The sequence below is a fragment of the Thalassophryne amazonica genome, chromosome 11 (genome assembly GCF_902500255.1).
Source record: "Thalassophryne amazonica chromosome 11, fThaAma1.1, whole genome shotgun sequence".
In the NCBI taxonomy this organism is placed as follows: domain Eukaryota; kingdom Metazoa; phylum Chordata; class Actinopteri; order Batrachoidiformes; family Batrachoididae; genus Thalassophryne; species Thalassophryne amazonica.
This window is the reverse complement of record NC_047113.1, coordinates 4,822,501-4,845,552: the sequence shown is the minus strand read 5'-3', so window position 1 is coordinate 4,845,552 and position 23,052 is coordinate 4,822,501. Positions and strand designations below refer to the sequence as shown.

Here is a 23,052-nt window from a genome sequence, read left to right as displayed (position 1 = left end):
GTGCACAAGAAGCCACAGTAAATGTCGTGTGACCTACAAACTGACGGCAAGCTTTCCATACATGTAGAAATGCTTACAGTTACGCATATTTGAAAATGGCTCCATATTCTTACGGATATCATTAACAAATGGCCCCTTCACACAGTGCGAATAAGTACAACTCGGGGCGGCTCACACGGCAAAACAGCTTGTATGAGTGAACCACGAAACATTGCACTGACAGGCAGGCGTGCACAAATCATGATCCTGGTGCGACGGTGTCTTTCAAGCAGGAACATCGTGTGAGCAGCTCCAGCTGCTCACATGATGTTCCATGGGACGAGGTGCAGCACATCACGCTGCTGATGTGGAGGAAAATAAAACCAGCTGTATAATTAGTGAATATCACTAGGTTGATATAAATAATACATAAAATTGGATGCAATACAGAACCTCGCAGTAAAATGGGAAATGGACTGCAGTTACAGTAGTGTTCAGAATAATAGTAGTGCTATGTGACTAAAAAGATTAATCCAGGTTTTGAGTATAGTTCTTATTGTTACATGGGAAACAAGGTACCAGTAGATTCAGTAGATTCTCACAAATCCAACAAGACCAAGCATTCATGATATGCACACTCTTAAGGCTATGAAATTGGGATATTAGTAAAAAAAAAAAAAGCAGAAAAGGGGGTGTTCACAATAATAGTAGTGTGGCATTCAGTCAGTGAATTCATCAATTTTGTGGAACAAACAGGTGTGAATCAGGTGTCCCCTATTTAAGGATGAAGCCAGCACCTGTTGAACATGATTTTCTTTTTGAAATGTTTCTCCTACTATGGTGTTGGGCCTATATATCGCATACCAGGTATCATGGATCAGTTTGGATATGTCAAAATACTTGAAGAGGTCATGTTGCCTTATGCTGAAGAGGACATGCCCTTGAAATGGGTGTTTCAACAAGACAATGACCCCAAGCACACTAGTAAACCAGCAAAATCTTGGTTCCAAACCAACAAAATTAATGCCTCGCAGATGTGAAGAAATCATGAAAAACTGGTTATACAACTAAATACTAGTTTAGTGATTCACAGGATTGTTAAAAAAGCAGTTTGAACATAATAGTTTTGAGTTTGTAGCATCAACAGCAGATGCTATTATTGTGAACACCCCCTTTTCTACTCTTTTTTTTTTTTTTACTAATAGCCCAATTTCATAGCCTTAAGAGTGTGCATATCATGAATGCTTGGTGGTGTTGAATTTGTGAGAATCTACTGAATCTACTGGTACCTTGTTTCCCATATAACAATAAGAAATATACTCAAAACCTGGATTAATCTTTTTAGTCACATAGCACTACTATTATTCTGAACACTACTGTATATAGCGCTTTTCCATCTGCATCAGACGCTCAAAGTGCTTTACAAATTATGCCTCAGATTCACCCTGATGCCAGGGTGCAGCCATACAAGGTGCTCACTACACACCAGGAGCAATAGGGGATTAAAGACCTTGCCCAGTGGCCTTAGTGATTTTCCAGTCAGGCTGGGATTTGAACCGAGGATCTTCTCAAGCCCAACGCCTTAACCACTAGAGCATCACCTCCCCTTGTTAAATAAAAAAAACACGGGATTTGAACCTCCACGCTCTGATTATCAGAAACTTTCACTGTCTTGTAACAGTAGCGTGAAATGGCTAAAATCAACAAGCAGATAAATATATTTTCTAAAAAAAGAAAAAAGCGCTGTGATAACTGACCAAACAACATTTGGCACAGTGTACTTCTGCTGATACATGACTGAAAGTTGCATATTTGTCATAGTTTTGGGTTGTCCTGGTCCTGCAGTACCCCGCTCACAGCCCTCATGGCCCGATGCGTGTCCTGTAAGATATGACCTTCAGATCACCTGCTGCATGTCCAAACAGACAGATGGTCCGTTTTTATGTATTTCCACACATGCACACACGCGCGTGTCCGTCAGAACACAGGACGTGTGCTGCAGCTGCGATGTCCAGATGTCCGCATAGACCAAGATGTCATTCTGTGATCAGATGAGATGCCTTGCCTGTGGGGTGGATGCGAACCACACGTACACGTTGGGGGGGTAGCGCACACACATTGTGGGGAACTGACACTCTGGCACACCACATGTTGACTTGACAACTTCACAGTCGTGGGCCACTTAGACATTTTTCACAGCCAGCACGACTGATTGTCTGCTGACTTGTCATGTTAATAGTACGAATGGCCACACATTTTCTAAGTGCCAAACAGGTGGTGTGATCGTGTGTCTCACTTGGAATTTGGTAGAGCTGAGACAACTAATCGAGTTAATCAATTAAAATCGATTATCAAAATAATTGTCCACGAATTTAGTCATCGATTAGTTGCTAAATAACTTTGTTTTACTGCAAATGTTTCGTTTCTTCCATATAATCAACCAAACTTTGCTTTGAATCTTGAACCAATGAAGGAGTGCTTTGAGCTGCTGCTTCGTTGGTTTCAATTGTTTTATTTCGCTTTATCTTAATTTTTTTTCCCCACTAAAACCCTAAAGAGCATATGTCTGTGAGGAATATTTACCTTTTTTTTTATGTTAAACTGACCTGTTATGGTCTTCTGAAACAGTTGATGGATGTATTTTATGCTAACGCTGATGCTAATGCATTAGCATGTCTATGGCGTTTTCAATGTTAAAGTTAGCATTAAGCTGCTGGCATTTCAGCATGTTTGTGCATTTGTTTTCTGTATAATAATTAATGGCTCAGCGTTTGTTGTTGTAAAAGAATCAAATGTATTACAAATTATAATGTTTTTAATTTATTTTTATTTATATATTAATAATAGCAACAATAATAATAGTAATAACTAATAATGCTACAAAACAATTTTAGAGAAAGAGACGAGTCATATAAGTTATACAGAGACTGTTGCACATATAATGAGTCGGCTACAGTTTTTGATTTAGGTTTTATGGTTAACTGGTTATGCTAATTGCTCATTTGCAGCAACAAAAATACCTCTTTTTCACCATTTATTTTATAACATATGTTTCAGTGTTTTATGGCAACTCAGCACTATGATAAAGCAATGTCATTTGAAATAATTATTTTTGTTCTTTATTATAAACTGTTTTATTCTTTATTATTTTATATTTCAACAGCCAAGGGACATTTGACAATTTGTTGATTTTCAAGTATTTTAAGTTTTTCAAATGTTCTGTTGTTAAATAAAGTGATGGAAGGAGAGAAAAATTGTTTCCCTGGCACATTTTTAAAAAATTCCCCACTAATCTGATTAATTGATTAATCGTGTTGAAACCCCATCAAATTCATTGATGATCCAAATAATCATTTGTTGCAGCCCTAGAATTTGTGCAACACCTGCCGTGAGAGGGTTTGATGGGCTCACACAGCGCACACTCTTTCAGTCGCTGGTGTGTGCAAATAGTTGTCGCAACAGGTGTACCAGGCAGCTACGATTTTACATGATTCCTGCTTCATGCACACTTTATGCACAAATCTACCAAATTCGCACTATGTGTGAAGGGGCCCTAAAATCAGAACCAGAATCGCCTTTATTCGCCAAGTATCCACAAGAATACAAGGAATTTGGGCATGTATAAATATACACTAAACACTGAATATTTCACAGTAAAAATGTGCAAATAAAAAATGAGCAAATATGCAATTAAAAATGTGCTCAAAGGAGAAACAGACAAACAGATGGAAGGTATGCATGAGGTATGAATTAGTAAGTTTTTTTGGCAGGTCAAATTGTTTATCTGTATGATGGCCTGTGGAAAGAAACTGTTCCTGTGTCTGGTTGTTTTGTCGTACAGATCTCTAACATAGACCAGAGGGGAGGAGTTTAAACAGTGTGTGTCTGGGGTGTGAGGGGTCTGCAGAGATGTTACCAGCTCACTTCCTGGTCCTGGACCCGTATAAGTCCTGGATGTAGGGCAGGCTGGCTCTGATGATTTTTTTTTTTTTTTTTTTTTCTGCAGATCTGACAGTATGTTGGAGTCTGTGCCTGTCGTGTTTGGAGGCAGAGGGAAGCCAAACAGAAATGGCGTTGCACAGGACAGACTGGATGATGGATGTGTAAAAGAGGATGAGCAGTTCCTAGGGCAGGTTGAACATCCTGACCTGTCTGAGAAAGTACATCCTCTGCTGTGCCTTTTTCCTGATGGATTCTATGTGGGAGGTCCACATCAGATCTTGGGAGATGGTGGACCGGAAAGTGTCCACAGTAGGCACAGTGTTGATTTTGTATTTGCACATAAGTAGATCTACATGCAGTCCCAAAACAAAAATCAGATATTTGAGGTGACTGCTGAAAATACTCCACGGTCTCTCTGCTCTCAGAGATAACCTGCACATTGCTCCATGTTCTCCACACCAGATTAGTTAAATTTGGCATTTACCAGCTCTTGACTGGCTCACACACACCTGGCTGGGTTAATTACCTGTGAAGACAGCAGGTATGCAGTAAAATTTGCAGAACAGATTCTACCCACCTCCAAAAATAGGACCTGTGCACGTGAACTGCTTATATTCAGTACCGTACTGTAGAAATCACATCTGATCTGACGGTGTCAGAGGGTGAGTTTTCAAATTGTATAACCCAGTTAGTTATTTTCTCTGTGAATGGGCACAGTTTGACCTCTAGACTGGAGATGAATCTCTGCAGTATCATGATGTCTTTTTCTGGAAGTAAAATGCAGACATTCATTTAAAATTTATGTCAACATAAGGTGAGAAGTTAATGTTTTCAGTGCTATTCGAATGACATAAAATCTACTTAACCGATTTTCTTGAAACTTTGTGGGCCAAGGAGGAAATCAGTAACTTTCAAACGATCTGATTAATGGGGCAGATCCAAGCATGTTTCTTAACTTTCTTTTAACATTGCAAGATCGGACAGGTGAGTCAAATTCCGTCAATTCCTCAGAGTACATAAACCATCATACAAAGAAATCAAATAGTCACATTGAGATATTTCAAAAGTAATTAATTTGGTGCAGATCCCAAAAAAGATTTGGAGTTTGTGGATCAAAATATGAATTTTAAGTGTGTGCATTTATACTGGGGCTGACACGTGGAGAGGAGAAAGGTAGACATATTGTGTGTACAAAAGACCAAGTGGAAAGGAAGAAGGCGCAGGAGCATAGGGGGTGGGGGGATTCAAGTTGTTGTACCATGGTGAGGACAGGAAGAGAAATGGTGTTGAGGTCACTTTAAAGGAAGAGTGTGGAAAGAGTGTTGAAGGTTAAGCGAGTGTCCGACGGGGATGAGTGTGAAGTTGGAAACTGAAGGGGTGATGATAAATATCAGTGCATATGCCCCACAGGTAGGTTGTGAGATGGAGAAAGAAGATGTCTGGAGTGTGTTAGTTGAGGTGGTGGAGAGTGTGCCCAAGCATGAAAGAGTGGTGATAGGAGCAGACATCAATGGGCATGTTGGTGAAGGGAACAGAGGTGATGAGGAAGTAATGGGTAGATATGGTATCGAAGATAGGAATGGGGAAGGACAGATGGTAGTTGATTTTGCAAAAAGGATGGAAATGGCTGTGGTGAATACCTACTTTAAGAAAAGGGAGGAGCACAGGGTAACATAAGAGTGGAGGAAGGTGCACACAGGTGGACTACATTCTTTGTAGGAGATGCAAGCTAAAAGAAATCAGAGACTGTAAGGTGGTGGCAGGAGAGAGTGATGCTTGACACCATAGGATGGTGATTTGTAGGATGACTTCCGAGGTGGAGAAGAAGAGAGTGAGTGTGTCACCAATCGGGGTCCTTTTATCACCAAGTGCAACTCCTAAGAAAGAGCCCAGGCTAATATTGGCAATATTAAAAGATTTATTCACAATTAAAATAAATAAATTTGACTAAAACTAAGAAAAGTCCATATAAAACATCCGGAACCAAGAAAAAAATAAGAAAAACCCAAAGCCTCAGTCAAAAAGAATAAAATCACAAAGATCTTGTTTTTCTTCAAAAAAAAAAAAAAACTTCTGCATAAAACTGGGTGGGGATAGTGAGGAGCTGAAAGATTATCCCTCTTTTTTTGGGGGGGCAATACTCCGCAACGTCCGAGTGGTCCGGGCTCAGGTCCGACCTCCGCTATTCTCCATGGGTGCTGCCCATGCACTTCGAGCTCTCCGTCTCCTGCTGTTCCGGCCGCGGTCCGCGTCTCTCTTCCTCCGTACCTCCACACACAGTTAGCTGCACAGATCAGAAGGAGGGGCTGAGGGCCACACAATCTATGACAGGTGCGCACGCACACACACAAGCAGTCTGGCAGACATCCCTTTTACTTAACCATATAGCGAGCATTGTGCGCGCTGCGCGTCGTGTCCTTTCGATCTCCTGCGCCTCCGGCCGCAATCCTTCCCTGCACTTCCACGGCCAGCAAGCTGCACAGATCAGAGGGAGGACTCAGGGACAAGCATCAAACTCACCAAGACGTGCGCGCGCGCACACGAGCAGTCTGCGACACGTCCCTCTCAACTGTTTAGCGGGCGTTGTACGTGTCTCTCTCCGTCCTGTTTCTCCACCTGGCGTCCTGCTTCCGTGTCCGCACCTGCGTCAGGTTTCCTCTCATGCGTGCGCCCCCCACTCCCCTTCGCCACACCCTCTGCACTTTTAACCCAGTCTGTGGGCCACATTGGCCAATGGTAGAAGTTCATGGGGAAATGAGGGTGGAGCCCAATTACTATCACACCTACACTTCATTCAGAAAATCAAGACATGCAAAAACACACGTGCAAAAAAAAAAACAAAACAGTAATGGCATGATGAAAAGAAAAAAAAAAAAAAGCACGACAAACCACAGCACAACTACACATGCAACTGACAGATGCAACAGAAATAAAAAAAAAAGCCCCTGTGACATTCTCCCCCCTCCTTTAACATTGGTCGTCCCGGCCAATCATTCCCGAAATCTTGAGGGGTACTGTGCCCAAATTTTAACGCTGAGGGCACCTTACTTGTGGCGATTGTTCTGGAGGGCCAGGTGGAATAGGATTCACCGGCGGTTCTTGCGGAGAGGCAGTCATTTGGGTCACAGTCAATCTAGGAAGCCATACAGTGGGAGGAGGTAATGGAGATTGTTTCGGCCTTGCCTCAGGTTCAACACCTGGTTGCTGTAACACATCAAAAGGGCAAGGGTGGAGATTATTACGATGGTATGTACGCATTGGGCCCTCCTACCTTCGGGACGAATACAATAAACTGGGTGGTCCTCTGCTAACTGAGAGACCACCACATGTGGGTCCGAATACCATTTAGTGGACAGCTTTCCCCGGGTCCTCCAGCAGAAGTTACGAACCAATACCCGTTCGCCCGGAAACAACGGTGGGAGTGGGGCCCGTCGATTGTACCTCGTCTGGTCCCGATGTTGACGGTGAACTGTCCGTTCTTTTGCAGTCTTATACACACCTCGCAGGGCCCGCTGGTGGTGTCTGGCCCATCCTTCTAAACTCTGAGCATCTATGGTAGGGGCCAGACCAGACAACCAATCCAGTGCTAGCCGTGTGTGTCTACCGAACACAACATAATGAGGAGTCATCCCTGTCGTGCTGTGAACGGTGTTATTATAAGCCTGCACTAGGGCTGGCAACTTATCTGGCCAAAACCGCTGTTGGGTCTCCAGGAGAGAATTAAGCAACTGTAAAAGGGTCTGGTTAAATCGTTCACAACCACCATTCCCCTGGGGGTGATAGGCTGTTGTTCTACTCTTATGGCACCCATACAGTTGACAAAGCTGTTTCATCAGAGATGATTCGAAGGCCGCTCCACGATCAGAAAGTATTCGTTCTGGGCAACCGAATGTCAAAATCCAGTCACTATATAATGCTTTAGCGGTGGTATCTGCGGACTGGTCCTGGGTAGGGACCGCAACCGCATACTTTGAAAATAGGTCGGTCATTACCAATATGTATTGATACCTGTCTACCGGACGACCAAGGGACAGATATTCCTTCCCACTGTAGCCAAGTGCTTGCTCACAGGGGGTCGTTTTGACCGTTGGGGTTTTACATAATTATTGTATGGCCTTGCCTTACAATATAAAGCGCCTTGGGGCAACTGTTTGTTGTGATTTGGCGCTATATAAAGAAATTGATTGATAATCAATGCCGAGCACTTCAAAAGGGTAGGAGGCCTGAATAGGTTTCAATGGGGCCCTGCCATCAGGCCCGATTTATTGTACACGCACTGAGAACAAGAGCTGCACCACTTCTCCAAGTCTTCCTCCATTCCAGGCCAAAAGCAGCGTTGCTGGAGAATCATCTTTGTTCGATCCCTGCCTGGAAGACCCATCCCATCGTGGTAGGCCCTCCATACAGCCAGCGTTTCCTGCTTGGGGACAAGAACCTGAGAAATTACAGTCCCAGTCCCCGCATCCCTCCATTGCCTTTTCAGCACCCCTTCCTCTAATTCAATTTTATCCCAATACCTTATAAGGCCTTTCAGGAATTTGGAAGTGTCAGCACATACCTCAGGGCACGCTCGTTGCAACTCCTTGTGCAGCCTTATACAGCGGAGGTCAGGGTCCGCCTTCTGCTGATCCTCCCACGATACTCCTTCTGTCATAACTTGAAGTGACTGCACCAGGCCATCGTCCTGCTTGGGTAACCGGGATAGAGCATCTGCATTTCGGTTCTGAGTGCCAGGCCGGTATTTTAAGGTATACTTAAAGTTAGCCAACTGAGCTAACCACCTCTGTTCCACTGCACCCAAACGGGCTCTACCCAGGTGTACCAGAGGGTTATTATCAGTAAAGACTGAATTCTGCACCATACAGATAATCTTTAATTTCTCTGTGACCGCCCACTTCAATGCCAACAGCTCTAGCTTAAACGAACTATAGTTTTGGTCGTTAGGCTCCGTTGGTCGGAGACTGCGGCTCGCGTAGGCAATCACCCTCTCCTTCCCGTCCTGTACCTGTGCAAGTACTGCTCCTAGGCCCTCAAGGCTGGCATCCGTGTAAAGATAAAAAGGTTGAGAAAAATCTGCATATGCCAGAATTGGTGCACTTACTAGGGCCCCCTTCAGCTTATCAAAAGCCTGCTGGCACTCTTCCGACCAGGCAACTGGAGCTGTACGATCTTGAGCAGTACCATGGGTCAAAGCGTTAAGAGGCAGAGCAATCCTAGAAAGTTCGGTATAAAGCGGCGGTAGTAACTAGCAAACCCAAGGAATGACTTCACCTGTTTTGCTGTCTTAGGGACAGGCCAGTCCTTCACCACCTCCGTTTTTGCTGGGTCTGTAGCCACTCCCTCCTCACTGATCACATGCCCCAGGTATTTCACGCTCCTCTGGAAGAGGCAACACGTCCGAGGCTGCAGCTTCAACCCATGTTCTTGCAGCTTTGCAAAAACCTCCAGGTGACGCAGATGGCTGTTAAAATCAGAGGAGAACACCACAACATCATCTAAATAAATGAGCAAAAAGTCATTTACCATATGGCCCAAACACCGCTGCATAAGCCTTTGGAAGGTCGCAGGTGCATTACATAGCCCAAAGGGCATCCTCTCAAATTCATAAAGACCGAAAGGTGTGGTAAAAGCAGTCTTCTCCTGGTCAGCTGGATCTACCTCAACTTGCCAATAACCATTTGCCTAATCCAACGTGGAATACCACCTGGCTGCTTTTAACCCTGTTAATGACTCCTCAATACGGGGGAGGGGATAAGCATCCTTGTGGGTCAGTGCATTCAACTTCCGATAGTCCACACAAAATCGCCAGGAGCCATCTTTTTTCCTTACCAAGACAATAGGTGCCGCCCATGGACTGGAGCTTTCCCGTACCACTCCACTCTCCAGCATATTCTTCAACAAGGACCTCAATTCTGTGTACAAGCTCGGGGGCACTGGTCTATAGCGCTCCCGGCTTGGTGTAGCTGTGTCCGTGGGGATCTGGTGCTTGACCACTCCCGTGCGTCCAAAATCCTCCTCGTGGCATGCAAACACCGACCTCCAGCGAAGTAACAAGTCAGTCACCTCCTGTTGCTGTACTTCAGTCAAACCACTCCCCTGCAAAGACATCAATCAATCAATCAATCAATTTTTTTTTTATATAGTGCCAAATCACAACAAACAGTTGCCCCAAGGCGCTTTATATTGCAAGGCAAGGCCATACAATAATTATGTAAAACCCCAACGGTCAAAACGACCCCCTGTGAGCAAGCACTTGGCTACAGTGGGAAGGAAAAACTCCCTTTTAACAGGAAGAAACCTCCAGCAGAACCAGGCTCAGGGAGGGGCAGTCCTCTGCTGGGACTGGTTGGGGCTGAGGGAGAGAACCAGGAAAAAGACATGCTGTGGAGGGGAGCAGAGATCGATCACTAATGATTAAATGCAGAGTGGTGCATACAGAGCAAAAAGAGAAAGAAACAGTGCATCATGGGAACCCCCCAGCAGTCTACGTCTATAGCAGCATAACTAAGGGATGGTTCAGGGTCACCTGATCCAGCCCTAACTATAAGCTTTAGCAAAAAGGAAAGTTTTAAGCCTAATCTTAAAAGTAGAGAGGGTGTCTGTCTCCCTGATCTGAATTGGGAGCTGGTTCCACAGGAGAGGAGCCTGAAAGCTGAAGGCTCTGCCTCCCATTCTACTCTTACAAACCCTAGGAACTACAAGTAAGCCTGCAGTCTGAGAGCGAAGCGCTCTATTGGGGTGATATGGTACTACGAGGTCCCTAAGATAAGATGGGACCTGATTATTCAAAACCTTATAAGTAAGAAGAAGAATTTTAAATTCTATTCTAGAATTAACAGGAAGCCAATGAAGAGAGGCCAATATGGGTGAGATATGCTCTCTCCTTCTAGTCCCTGTTAGTACTCTAGCTGCATCATTTTGAATTAACTGAAGGCTTTTTAGGGAACTTTTAGGACAACCTGATAATAATGAATTACAATAGTCCAGCCTAGAGGAAATAAATGCATGAATTAGTTTTTCAGCATCACTGAGACAAGACCTTTCTAATTTTAGAGATATTGCGTAAATGCAAAAAAGCAGTCCTACATGTTTAATATGCGCTTTGAATGACATATCCTGATCAAAAATGACTCCAAGATTTCTCACAGTATTACTAGAGGTCAGGGTAATGCCATCCAGAGTAAGGATCTGGTTAGACACCATGTTTCTAAGATTTGTGTGGCCAAGTACAATAACTTCAGTTTTATCTGAGTTTAAAAGCAGGAAATTAGAGGTCATCCATGTCTTTATGTCTGTAAGACAATCCTGCAGTTTAGCTAATTGGTGTGTGTCCTCTGGCTTCATGGATAGATAAAGCTGGGTATCATCTGCGTAACAATGAAAATTTAAGCAATACCATCTAATAATACTGCCTAAGGGAAGCATATATAAAGTGAATAAAATTGGTCCTAGCACAGAACCTTGTGGAACTCCATAATTAACTTTAGTCTGTGAAGAAGATTCCCCATTTACATGAACAAATTGTAATCTGTTAGACAAATATGATTCAAACCACCGCAGCACAGTGCCTTTAATACCTATGGCATGCTCTAATCTATGTAATAAAATTTTATGGTAAACAGTATCAAAAGCAGCACTGAGGTCTAACAGAACAAGCACAGAGATGAGTCCACTGTCCGAGGCCATAAGAAGATCATTTGTAACCTTCACTAATGCTGTTTCTGTACTATGATGAATTCTAAAACCTGACTGAAACTCTTCAAATAGACCATTCCTCTGCAGATGATCAGTTAGCTGTTTTACAACTACCCTTTCAAGAATTTTGAGAGAAAAGGAAGGTTGGAGATTGGCCTATAATTAGCTAAGATAGCTGGGTCAAGTGATGGCTTTTTAAGTAATGGTTAAATTACTGCCACCTTAAAAGCCTGTGGTACATAGCCAACTAACAAAGATAGATTGATCATATTTAAGATCGAAGCATTAAATAATGGTAGGGCTTCCTTGAGCAGCCTGGTAGGAATGGGGTCTAATAAACATGTTGATGGTTTGGATGAAGTAACTAATGAAAATAACTCAGACAGAACAATCGGAGAGAAAGAGTCTAACCAAATACTGGCATCACTGAAAGCAGCCAAAGATAACGATACGTCTTTGGGATGGTTATGAGTATTTTTTTCTCTAATTAGTTAAAATTTTGTTAGCAAAGAAAGTCATGAAGTCATTACTAGTTAAAGTTAATGGAATACTCAGCTCAATAGAGCTCTGACTCTTTGTCAGACATGACTGGATGCAAGTCATTCTGTGTCCCAGCTATATCAGCCACGCGCCTTACTGCCACCTCTATAACATCAGGGGCCACACTATTCAGCACAAGGTCCTGCTCCCCCTGAATCGCCACCAGGTCCACTTCGGTGACTCGGGCCAACGGTAGTCGCTGAGGCACCTCTACTGGGTAAGGATTGGGATTGCAAAGCCGGCAGGGTACTCGTCCATCTTTTATGGTAGCCAAAGTCTGCCCAACCAGCCACTCCCCGTCACTGCTTGGGAGAGGTTCAATAACAGTACAGTTAGTAGGAATATCATTTACCTGTGTCCATAACACCATCACTGTGTATGGGGGGATGGTCATGGGCGACTGGCGTGGCAGTCTGGCAACCCCGTCCACTGTAGGTCGGGGCCCACTGATGGCGATCCGCTGGCACTCAGTAAAAGCTTTGGTCCACACCTTCCCTTCAGCTGAAGGGAGAGTGGTTTTGAAGGCTGCTAGCCCAGGGTGGTTACCCTGAGTAAGCGAAGACCAAAGATCTTGAATAATATTCATGCCAAGGATCCCCTTCTCTGGCCCAAGACATCCATCTTCCATGATAATTCCCTTTCCATAGATGTCAACTCCTCCGACCACACAATTTACAATCACATAGCCAATATATGGAATCTGTAAACCATTAGCAGCCCGCAGGGTTAGCCAAGGGACCTCTGCAGGGCTAGTCAATTTCATCCCTTCCATATATTTCTTATACAAAGCCTGACTCAAAGATACTTGTGACCCCGTATCAAGTATAAAGGGGATTGTACAATTATTCTCTTTAACAAACACATCAGGACACTCACCAACCAGGACCATCTTTGACTCAGGGTCTGTTGCTGAAACAGGTTCTGGGGCCTGTATGGAGTGCGCTTTGGGCTCTGAAACAGTCGCCCCCACTGCTTGGCCCTCAGCTGCAGGGGTGACGAAAAATCCTGCAGCCTGGAAGATCTCTGAGAACAGTGGCGCTCGACATGCCCGACAGTGCCACAGCTTCGACAGATAGGTCTCCCTTGTGCGTCCCACTGGTAAGAAGGGGTCCCTTCTCGTGGACGTCCCATTTGAGATGGGGCTGGAGACGGAACTCGGAGCTGAGCTTTAATATCCTCTACTATTGCAGATGACATAACCTTTAATTGCTCTTTAATCTCCTTCCTTAACTCCCCCAACAACTCCTCCCTCAGCTCCGAATGTATCTTTTCCCTTAATTTCTCATTGTCAAAGGTGATTGGCCTAGATGGAGCATAGGCTGCGACACGATTTGACACTAACACCTCATCCTCTTCCTCAAGCTCTTTCTCCAGGGCGCGAGCCTCTTTACAAGCAATTTTAAAAGTCATATCATCTCTACGCCGCATTTGGCGACTAAGTTCCTGTTTAAGTGGCCCTTTAAGGAGATCAACCATAAACTGATCCAAAAGCAAGTCATCCTCCTCCCCGGTCCCGTCTATATCAGCATCTTGCCACCTAGAAAACGCCTCGCAGAGGCACAAAATAAAAGTGTTAATTGATTCACCAGCCCTCTGTTTACAGTTAAAAAAAAATCTACACGTAATTTTGCTTTTGTGGCAGGCTTAGCGTAAAGGTTTTGCAAAAAAGCCAATACCTTAGCCCCAGTGTCCTTTTCAGTTGATTTGGCCAGCATTAACTCCTGCTTGGCTTCCCCTTCCAAGGCTCCCAAGACAAAATCTGCCTGCTGCTGTGAATTTAAACCTTGCAGCCTTAGCATTGCTTCCACCTGGGCTCTCCAGTCTGCAAATTTCGCAGCTTCCCCATTGAATTTTGGTATCCATGCCGCCCCCATGAACCATGGAATCATAAAGTTTGCATTAATAGCTGCACTGGGGCCTGGTTGAGCTGGATCCATTTCTTAGCAGTAGCACTGGTGATCCTGCCGACAATGCCAAAGAAAAATGTCACCAATCGGGGTCCTTTTATCACCAAGTGCAACTCCTAAGAAAGAGCCCAGGCTAATATTGGCAATATTAAAAAATGTATTCACAATTAAAATAAATAAATTTGACTAAAGCTAAGAAAAGGCCATATAAAACGTCTGGAACCAAGAAAAAATAATAAAAAGAAAAAACCCAAAGCCTCAGTCAAGAAGAATAAAATCACAAAGATCTTGATTTTCTTCAAAAAAAAAAAAAAAAAACCTCCTGCATAAAACTGGGTGGGGACAGTGAGGAGCTGAAAGATTATCCTCTTTTTTTTGGCAATACTCCGCAACGGTCCGAGTGGTCCGGGCTCAGGTCCGACCTCCGCTATTCTCCATGGGTGCTGCCCACACAATCTATGACAGGTGCGCACGCACACACACAAGCAGTCTGGCAGACATCCCTTTTACTTAACCATACAGCAAGCGTTGTGCGCGCCGCGCATCGTGTCCTTTCCATCTCCTGCGCCTCCGGCCGCAATCTGCATCTCTCCTTCCCTGCACTTCCACGCCCAGCAAGCTGCACAGATCAAAGGGAGGACTCAGGGACAAGCATCAAACTCACCAAGACGTGCGCGCACACACACGAGCAGTCTGGGACACGTCCCTCCCTTAACTGTTTAGCGGGCGTTGTACGTGTCTCTCTCCGTCCTGTCTCTCTACCAGGCGTCCTGCTTCCGTGTCCGCACCTGCGTCAGGTTTCCTCTCATGCGCCTCCCCCTCCCCCTTGCCACACCCTCTGCGCTTTTAACCCAGTCTTCTACCATTGGCCAATGTGGCCAATGGTAGAAGTTCATGGGGCAATGAGGGTGGAGCCCAATTACTATCACACCTACACTTCATTCAGAAAATCAAGACATGCAAAAACACGTGCAAAAAACCCCAAAACACAGTAATGGCATGATGAAAAGAAAAAAGCACGACAAAACACAGCACAACTACACATGCAACTGACAGACGCAACAGAAAAAAAAGAGAGCGAGAGAGAAAAAAAGAGCTCAACAAAGGATCAGATGGTGGAAGCTGAAGGAGGAAGACTGTTGTGTGACATTCAGTGAGCAGATGAGAGAGGCACGAGATGGAGAGGAAGCAGTTTTGGACAACAGGAAAAGTACTGCAGATGTAGTTAAGGAGACAGCTAGGAAGGTACTGGGTGTGACATCTGGACAGTGGAAGGAAGACAAGGAGACTTGGTGGTGGAATGAAGATGTTCCAGAAAGCATGAGGAGAAAGAAGTTTGCGAAGAAGCTTTGGGATAGTCGGAGAGATGAAGAAAGTAGACAGGAGTACACAGAGATTTTTCATTTCATTTATATAGCACCAAATTACAACAAAGTTGCCTCAAGGCACTTCACACAAGTAAGGTCTAACCTTACTAACCCTGACAGCAAGTATACAGGCAACAGTGGTAAGGAAAAACTCCCTCTGATGATTTGAGGAAGAAGCCTCAAGCAGACCAGACTCAAAGGGGGTGATTCCTCTGCTTGGGCCATGCTACCGACACAATTGACAGAAGGAATATACAGGAAATTTTGGGAGTCCAGGCCGGTGCACAGGACGGGAGGCCTGCAGAAGAAGACACCACTCCCATCTCTGGATGGAGCTGCACCTCAAACAGAGAGGAAAACAGATCAGGCAATAGAAAGACAAAAAATACTGTATAATTTGTCAGCATTAAGCAACAAGAAAAAAAAAAAAGAAATACGAAGGTGATCACTGGCCACTAGCCCTAACTTCATTAAAAGACCCAGACTTTGGATAAAGTTGAGGCCGCAGCACGCTCCAATTACTAATAAATGAATTTAAAAAGGTAAAAGGCATAATAACATACTATGCCAATATACTAACCATATTAAAGGAAAAATAAGTGTGTCTTAAGTCTGAACTTGAAAGTCTACAGAATCTGTTTATTGGTGCAAGGAGATCATTCCCACAGAACAGGGGCACGATAAGAGAAAGCTCTGTGACTCAGACTCTTTATTCATCCGAGGGACACAAAGTAGTCCTGCACACAGATCGCAGAGCCCGGCCGGTATGTAGGGTTTAGTAGGTCAGCGAAGTAGGGAGGTGCCAGTCCAGTGAACAATTTTATAGCTTAGTAGCAGAAGCTTAAAATCTGATCTCACTGGGACAGGAAGCCAGTGAAGAGACGCCAAAATGGGTGTAATGTGGTCGAACTTTCTGCTTTGTGTCAAAAGTCTGGCTGCAGGATTTTGAACCAACTGGAGAGCCCTAATGCTAGACTGTGGTAAACCAGAAAATAGAACATTGCAGAAGTCAAATCTAGAAGAGACAAATGTATGAATCAGGGTCTCAACATCAGCCATAGACAGGATGGGATTAATCTTCAATATATTTCGCAGGTGGAAGAAAGCAGTCCTTGTAATATCTCTAATGTAGGATCAAAAATTACCCCAAGGCTCCTCACTTTGTCAGTATATGACACATGAGCCTAAGCTAAGCGTTAGCTGGTGTCATTTCAGTCTTATCAGAGTTGAAAAGTAGGAAATTGCTAGACATCCAGCTTTTCACTGATGCAAGGCAATCTTCTAAGGATTTTATGTGGATGGGGTTACGAGCAGTTATCAGCATGTGTAACTAAGTATCATCTGCATAGCAGTGAATGGTAATCCAAAAATACCGCAATATGTGCCCAAGGGGTGCTATATAAAGGGAGAAAAGCAGGGGGCCTAAGACGGACCCCTGTGGAACCCCAAATTTCATGTCACTAAGGTTAGAGGTAGTGTTACTGTACAAAACAGTGAGAACGACTGGTCAAGTATGACGTCAGCCATGCAAGGGCACTCCAGTAATCCCAAAATGATTTCCAGCCTATCAAGTGAGATATGATGATCCACTTGTATCACATGCAGCACTGAGATCTAACAGCAACAGAACCGTAGTGGTGTCTGAATCCATTGTAAGCAGAAAATCATTCACCACTTTAGTGAGAGCCGTCTCTGTGGAATGATATTTTCTAAAAGCAGACTGCAGTGGCTCAAAAAGATTATTTTCAGTGCTGTGCTGTGAAACCACCTTTTACAGAATGTTAGAGCAAAATGATAGATTTGATATCGACCTATAGTTTTTCAATACACTCGGGTCAAGTTTAGATTTCTTAAGTAATGATTTAATTATTGCATATTTGAAACATTTAGGAACAGATCCAGAGGTTAGTGAGAGATTAATAATTTCCAGCACAGTCAGCCCAAGAGTGGGCCACAGATCCTTAAACAGTTTTCTTGGTATAGGATCAAATAGACAGGTTGTGCTTTTTGTTGACGTTACGAGCTTCGTCAGCACACCTAGAAAGATACTATCAAATTCTTTAAATCTAGGTAATACCTCAGTAATGGTATCCACCTCAATAGCAGGGTGTAGTAGCTGGATTAGGGCATGCCGGGATATGTTTAACCTGATGGCTTCTATTTTCTTCCCAAAGTAATCCAGGAAATCTTGTGCTGTAAAAGGAGAACGAACTACAGGTGGTTGTCCATGAATAAGTGTTGCCACCGTGTTGAACAAGAACTTTGAGTTATGCTTGTTTTTGTTGATCAAATCAGAGTAGTAGGTCCACTTTGTAGCCAGTAATGCATGCTTTTGTCTAAGATAGCATCACGCCATGCAAGGTGAAATACTTCTAATTTTGAACTACGCTATTTCCATTCTAGGCCTCTAGCCTTATGCTTGAGGTCATGAAGGTAATCAATTACTGTGTTTTTGGGGGGCGTGGTTTTAATATGGGTGGCTCAATCATGTCAAGTGCAGTTTTGAGCACTGAGTTTAAACTATCCACAGGACTGTCTACTGATTGGGCATTTTCCAAACATTAAGTTAAGATATCGGGCAGTCTAGTTTCGAGTTCAGTTACTGTTGAGGAGTTGATGTGGTGCCGCAATGACAGATAAGGTTGTTGTTCCACTAAACACGGCAGCGAAACTGTAAAGCTAATAAGTGAGTGATCAGAGACCACTGATGCAAGAGGCATGATGTCAATATTTGTGACAGCAATACCACTTGCGAGAACCAGATCCAGGGTATTTCCACTAATGTGCATTAAATCCTGAATGCATTGCTGTAATCCTAATACATCCAAAATTTCCATAAATGATTTGCAGAGGGGATCAGACGGCTTATTTATATGAATGTTGAAGTCACCAATAATCAAAATTTTATCTGCACTAGTTGACAAATTAGAGATGAACTCACCAAATTCATCTAAGAATTCAGAATATGGGCCAGGGGGCCTATATACAGTGACAAAGTAATATGCCTGATTTTTATTCTTCTGGCCTTGTCAATACGTAGCATTGTTGGGCAGAGCTGAGGATCAGATGTTCAAACGAATTATATTTGTGACCCCCAACAGCTAACAGACTAAATCTAGATTTATAAATAAGAGCAATACCCCCACCTTGCTTCGCATCACAAGAGATGTGACAAAATGTGTACTCTGGTGGGCAGGCCTCATTTAAGGGGAAGACAACTGTAGGTTTAAAGCAGGTTTCACATAACACAATCATATCTAAGTAATAAGTAATAATAATTAGATCATTAATCAGCAATTATTTTGAGGACAGTGATCTTATGTTAATGAGACCCAGACTAATGACCTCAGTGGGGTTGACAGTTTTACTGTTTGGATTTAGGGGTGGTTCCAGAGTAGCATTTAAATTTGAGACATTCCACGCGGGTTGTAGGTAGAAGACACAAAATATTTGATATTGCTGGAACAGCCAGCGGGACATCCTCAATTTCAACATCATCCAATGTAGTAATGGGTATTAAATTTGCAAAGAACATCCCTCTATGCTTTTTATGGACATGTCTGGCCACAGGCCAAAGGCCACAGTCTCAACTGGATGAATTTCCCACCCTGCCACATAAACTGCACTATCACCATAGTGGACTTTCTGTACTAATTTCCCCACTAAACTAATGGATTCCACACCCACATTCATCATAAGCCTTGCAGGGTCTTTAATCACCTGCTCTGTGGCCTGCTGTAAAGTCCTAATGTTACCCTCCCTGTAGAGCTCTATCTATGTTCACAGACAAGATGGCCGGTGCCTTCCCTAGTAGGGTGAAGGCCGTCTGGCATCAGCAAGCCACGGCGGCCCCAAAACAAAGGCCAGTAATCAATAAAACTAAAGCCTTGCTGTCTACAAAATTGTGCCAGGCACTTATTTAATGATGTCAGCCTGCTAAATGCCTCATCATTACCTCAGGAGGGAAGGGGACCAGAGAATATTAATTGATGTTGACACATCTTTCTGGCAAGGTCACAAGTCCTCTCTATATCCATTTTTGTGACCTAAGAGTGCTTCATTCTGACATCAATGGCGCAGACGTGAATAACTATGTGGCTGTATCTAGTGTCATGTTCCTTTGTCCGTCTCCCTTCTGCAGGCATCGGCACCCTAAGATGGGAGGCAATGTCGGGAGCTCTGGCCCTAACTTCAGCTGGCGTCTGTAACCTAACTTTGCGAGTGATGGAATCCACTATCACTGAAGCCTGGCATTTCGGCCTGGAGATAGGAGTGAAAGTCACCAGTGGGCTCAAAGAACTAACAAGAGGCATATCAAGGGGAGAAAACCGGTTCACAGTGGCGAGTGTGACTGGGTACTGCAACTGGGCACTAAGCCCTACATGACTTCCTCCCTACCTAACCGTGGTCCGAAAGCTGTCATCCACAGCTGGCGTTTCTAGGCTAATGCTAATGGGCATGCTAGCCGGCCCACACTAACCTCGTCGTAACAACAAAAAGACAGGAGTCAGAGCTGGAGATGTTCCGATTCTCTTTGGGAGTGACGAGAATGGACGGGATTAGGAATAAACATCTCAGAGGGACAGCTCAGGTGGGACAGTTTGGAGACAAAGTCAGAGAGGTGAGATTGCGATGGTGTGGACATGTGCAGAGGAGGGACCCAGGGTATATAGGGAGAAGGATGCTGAGGATGGAGCCACCAGGTAGGAGGAGAAGAGGGAGGACAAAGAGGAGGTTTATGGATGTTCTGAGGGAGGACATACAGGTTGTTGGTGTGACAGAGGACAGGGTGAGATTGAACTGATTGATCGGCTGTGGCGACCCCTAACGGGAACAGCTGAAAGACAAAGAAGAAGAAGCATTTATACTGGGTTAGTCTAAGATAAACTGTGCAAGAAACCTGCTACATATTCTTACACGTGATGTGAGTATACTATACAAACATTTCTGATAGGATGAACACAGCAAAATGATCAATGTTGTGGTGCATTGTGTTCTCACCCATCACAAATAAGCATTATGTTTCTTACTCACACCATATGTGGAAAAAATAAGAGCTGCAAGGTTTCTAGGTGAATGTGTTATGTTAGCACCTCCCCCTGATACAGGTCAGGGAGCCAGACCACTGTTCTGCCATGGGAAGTACAACACGAGGAGATTCCTATTTTTCTTCTCCCTCGGGTTTCTTTCTATGGATCTGTGGTTAAAATATGTCCTTTGGTATTGGTGGTTGTGCGCTCTGAGCACTTCCTCTTATAGAAATACACTGACAAAAACAAAAGAGCACAGAACACAAACACCATATTACTGGTGGGTTTATTTTGTTTATTAAAAAAAGGGCGGCTCAAAACTTTACACTTTATATTTAACAGCATACAAAATCAGCTTGAACCTTTGTTTTCAAAATACTTAGAATCTGAAATAAATTCACAAAAATAAACTATATTCCTTATGAACATTAAAAATGAGTGTACATCTGTCATTTAAAAACAAGGGAAACTGAGGATAGCTGCTAGGTTGTTTGTGTAGAAGCAGCAGAAGGGAGAAAACCAGCTGTTCAACGTCAACAGGTAAATCAACGCAGACGGACAGAAGCAGGAATTTGTCGGGACAAAGTGATGACGGGTGGAATCAGTGATGCACACAGGTTTTTCATCGAACACGTGGGCTGTAACAGCAGCTAAGACTACAACGACAACCAACCAGCAAACACGTCTCGGTTCTTCCACAACATCTCCCACACGTGCGCCACATGCTTGGATTCGTTCACTTCGGTGTGAAACAGCAGTCAGCTTTACTCCACAACAAATTTTCAACACGGTCAAACTGGAAACAAACGAGTCCTTTTCACAAGTCTTTTAAGATAGATGCGTTTGAAGTTACTACTTTTTGGACCTTCATTCACCTCAAGATAACAACAAAATAAAACTTAAAGCCTTGATTTTACATCAGTGCATCCATTCAGCAGATGTAACTGAACGTGAAGGACAGGTTTCTGTCAGCCACAGGCCGATGTCCATACAAACTCTACTACTGGTGCAGCCTTCTTTTCAGACCAGCTGAACAAATGTCTGTTTGAAAGAATACCAAAAGGAGAACCCCTGTCGTTCCTTGCCCTGGTGATTAAGGATGATTCAGCTTACTGTGTGAGCTAACGGCTTGTGTGTCACTGCTGAACACAGGGGTGGATATGGACAAAAGCCAAAAACGTTTAAGGCATCTGTCAGAATGAAGAGGATTATAACTGAAGTCTTTTGATGCAGCCCGAGTATTATGTGTCCTTCAGTTAAGTCCCTCACGCTCTGTCTCTAACAGGATGTGATGTCATGGCTCAATATCAGGAGATGTCACTGTCATCAATCAGCGTGTTTGTCCAGCTGTAGATCAGGTTTCCCTGTCTATCATCTGAGGAAAATCAACAAGGTTACTTTGTTCTCCAAAGAAAAGGGCCTCGTTCCTTTTTTGCAGCAGCAGAGGACAGAGGCATGGCGCCGTCACTACCTGTCATGATCGCTGGGAAGCTGGCAGGATGCAATGTGCTTCTCCTCCAGCTCTGCCAGGATTGTCTCCAGCTGCTGGATCAGAACACGTTTCTTGAACCTGTGAGACAAACGGGCAAAAGTGATATGGTTGAAAGCTAATGTCAAGACACAATTCAGTCAATAAAAACTGACACTGACTACACTGGAAGAGTGACTCAGAAGGGGGCGGATAATGTACCAACGGGCCTGGGGTGGAGATCAAGGGCCCCACATTTAAGAACACACAGTACCAGTCAAAGGTGTGGACACACTGTTCCCTTCGATTATGATCAAAAATGTTCATGGAAACTAACAACACAGACGAGGCGAGCAGTGAATAATAAATACATTTTGTCAAATTTAAACATTTAATTGTGGTTCATGGCATGCAATTTGAGTTGATAAACAATAAAAAGTAGATGTGAATAAAAGAGGTTACACATTCCATGTTGGTGTAAAATAAATAACTCATATAAAAGAAATAACTGAACACATGTTGAATGTAATCTGCACTGCCTTGGCACTGGTTGTGGGCAGCATTTTGTGACTGTTCTATTCTTGCAAGATCAGTTAAAATTACAGTATAACCAATTTGTAGTTATGAAGGAACCATTTCAGAGGCATTGACATTATTTGGGTGGTCTTACTACTAGTACCTATCTTTCAGCTTGTATGCATGTATGTACGAGGTCTGTTAGAAAAGTAACAACTGAGTGGACACCATTCGATAAATTCAGCTGGTTTTCGGTAAAAATTTTAACAGCTGATGAGAGATTTTGGTCTGGTAGTGTCGCTTTAAGGATGGCCCACGGTGCCTGACGGCGATCTGCGCTTCGAGGCGGCAGCGTCTCGCCGTTTCAAGTTGAAAACTTCCACATTTCAGGCTCTGTTGACCCAGTAAGTCGTCAGAGAACAGAGAACTTTCAGAAGAAGTCGGCATGAGGAGTTTATTCGGACATTTTGTAATGAAAGAACGTGCGGGCAGAGTCGCGTGTCGGGCCGGACCCGACCGCGGGGGGGTCGCCACAGGAAAAACACCTCCGTTGGAAACCTTAACGGTCAAGTTGGAACATGCCCAAGCGTTAAACAATTTCTCAGTTA

At 43.8% G+C, this 23,052-nt stretch overlaps 1 long non-coding RNA gene across 2 annotated transcripts; it reads right to left on the bottom strand.

Moving 5' to 3' along the window:
* Positions 1 to 5,575: 5,575 nt before the first annotated feature.
* On the bottom strand, positions 5,576 to 22,660 carry LOC117520529. Of its 2 annotated transcripts, none has more exons than XR_004563674.1 (3): positions 21,932 to 22,660; positions 9,751 to 10,017; positions 5,576 to 9,382 (listed from the first exon to the last, which is right to left on the bottom strand). It is a non-coding gene; the product is annotated as an uncharacterized LOC117520529 (long non-coding RNA). The 2 variants fall into 2 exon arrangements; XR_004563673.1 differs by lacking the exon at positions 21,932 to 22,660 and adding an exon at positions 14,728 to 15,468.
* Positions 22,661 to 23,052: the final 392 nt, after the last annotated feature.